We start from the raw sequence: 2,678 nt of genomic DNA, 5'->3' as shown, positions 1-2,678 counted from the left end.
CAGAACACATTTGTACATCTCTCCCTCTCTCTCACTAAATGCCTATTTGTGTCCCAGGTGCTGTCCTAATGCCCTGTGGGGTTCCGGATGCCTGACAGCAGCGGTAACACTGGATCCCCGTGTGACCGCCCTCGTCAGGTTACTGAGCATCTTTTCCACCATGGGTAGCGAGCGGACCAGTAGACAGCAACTCTCACTCTGTGATACTCCATCTTCCCCCAGGCCAGGCTCCCTTCCTCTCTGAAATCCAGAGCTCAGAAGAGCAAAGAAGTTCCCTTCCCCTCATCTCTTCTCATTAGAGCAGCTGGGGGGACGCCATCACCCCCAGCCAAGTGGGGCAGTGCCCAGCTCTAACCCCTGCAGGCCCTCTTCACCCTGCCCTCACACTTTCCACATTGATCAATGACCTGCAGAGTTTCTTGCGCCAGATTATTTCGAGGCATAATATCTGCCTTGGTCTGAAGCTTCCTGGAGCCTGGTGAGGCTTCCCCTAGCCTCCACATCCTGCCACTTCAGGAATCACTGTCTGCTTTGGCTCTCCTGCCGCTACTGTTGCTGTTTCTAAAACACTGAACTTTTTTTCCAATCCTACATTTATTCTTATAAATATAACTAGAAACACTTTCCTCCCAGGTAACCTCAGCATCTCAAACATCAAACAAGATTTATTAGGCCATAAGAATCCACACCTCTGAGTAGGGATGGTGCCTATAGAAAATCCAGTTTTGGCCGCGCCGGCCAGGCCAGGTCGCAGTGGCCAGCACCGAGCCCCGGGCTGCCGCCCGCCGGTGGTGGCAGGCTTTGGGGAAGAGGGGCCAGGGGCCACTGGACCCCACCCATGTCTCCAGTTCAAACTGGAGAAGGAGAACAACGGCATCCAACAGAAGACCTTGGACGTTGGAGAGTGAATTGGAGGACGTACCTGGAGAAATGGATGCTAGAAGAAAACACTGGAAGGAGAATATGTTTGCTCCCTTCTTCAGTGCACAGGATGTTCTAGATGAGGCTTCTCAACCTGAATCTTCTTCTGAACAAATGACTTTAGATAAGGCCAGCAGAATAGAAGGAATTTATAATTTGTCTAATAGAAAGTTTCAAGAAGAAAATAAATTTAAGAGGAAAGAATTTATTTCTCAACTAAATGAAAAAGAATAAGAACCAAATTTAAGAGAGAGAAAGATAAACATTTCAAAAAACGAAGCAGACACAAATTGTCTCCTGTGACTCATCTAATTTGGATGTGGTGACCGAAGAAAGCTTTAACAGCACAGAAGACCATTCTACCTGGAGTACAAAGGAATTACCAATCCTACCACGACCAGACATAAAGAAGAAATTTACCGACGGAATGTCTCCAAAACTTCGCCTGAATCTTTTGAATGAAGAACTGGAAGAACTTAACATGAAATGCAGGAAAATAGAAGAGGAATTTGAAAATGCTGAAAAAGAACTTTTGAACTCCAAAAAAGAAGTCTCCGCAAAACCCCTCAAGTTTCAGGAAACAGGGGGAGAAACTTCGAAGAAAGACAGGGAGCTTCAAGCTTTAAGAAATGACCTATCCGAGAAAGTGACAAACGTCCAGAACCTAACCGAAGAGCTCCAGCAAGCCAAAGAACTCATCCACAGGCTGAGCCTAGAGAACTGAGATTTAAAAGAGGCCGTTAGGAAACTCAAGCATCAGACAGAGATCGGAAACGCACTCCTGAAGGAAGAGATGAAACTGTATTATGAGCTAGAGATGGAAAAGATCTCCGGGGAGCTGGACGCCATCAAGAACAAGCTGAGAGCCGAGAAGACCCTGCAAGCAAGAAATAACAGGGCCCTGGGGTTGCTTAGGAAACACTTTGCTTCGGTGATGTCATCAAGCACCCTGGACAGCTTGACGGAGGATTTTTTTTAAAACTCAAAAAAATTAAAAAAAAAAAAGCCTTTCATGAGGCAAATCATGGAGCCAAATCAGTGTTTCTCATGCTTTCTTTGTGTGCTGCTTAAAATGTGGGCGATGGGAAGTAGGTGTTCATTTGGGTGGAATCAGGCTATCCATAAAAGTATGTAAGCATTAACTTCAAAGCTTCTGTTTTCTCCTTCTCGGGACGGTATGAGAGTCCAAATGGAAATGAAGCTTCAGAAATCTCTTCTTTATATGTATATCTATTTCACTCAAAAACATGTAGTGATTCACCAAATCATTTATGAATACAAATCAACAGCCATTTTGTGATCTTGTGAGCAATATGTCCTTGGCACATGAATATTCTTCCATCTGTGTTCATTGATGTTAACAATAAAAATCTTGTTTGTGTGTATGAGCACAAAAAAAAAGAAAATCCAGTTTTGTTCCACCAAGAAATACACTCTTTCTTCCACCAGCAGTACACGCTGCTATATATATATATATATATAATTAATATATATATACATATATATAATCACATTTTTCAAATAGCTTTTTCTTATTATAAAAATACTACATAAAAAAATAATAGCACATGTCCTTAGAGAGAAAATAGAAAATACAAAAAGGAAAAGCAAAGTCACCCCCTATAGTGAGGAGTCTCTAAGATGACCCCCAGTGATCCTTCCTCTGGATAGTCATGTCCTTGTGAAATCCCTTCCATTTGCCTGTGGACTAGACCTAGTGACTCACATCTAGTGAACAGAATATAGAAAAGTCATGG

At 43.1% G+C, this 2,678-nt stretch overlaps 1 pseudogene; it reads left to right on the top strand.

The window, feature by feature from the left end:
* Positions 1 to 786: 786 nt before the first annotated feature.
* Positions 787 to 2,305, top strand: LOC112822776 (coiled-coil domain-containing protein 160-like; annotated as a pseudogene).
* Positions 2,306 to 2,678: the final 373 nt, after the last annotated feature.

Source organism: Callorhinus ursinus, unplaced genomic scaffold, assembly GCF_003265705.2.
Source record: "Callorhinus ursinus isolate GAN/ISIS: 27379988/994484 unplaced genomic scaffold, GSC_fseal_2.0 scaffold8, whole genome shotgun sequence".
Lineage (NCBI taxonomy): Eukaryota > Metazoa > Chordata > Mammalia > Carnivora > Otariidae > Callorhinus > Callorhinus ursinus.
Note: the sequence above shows the minus strand (reverse complement) of the source record. Positions and strands in the feature narration are given on the sequence as shown.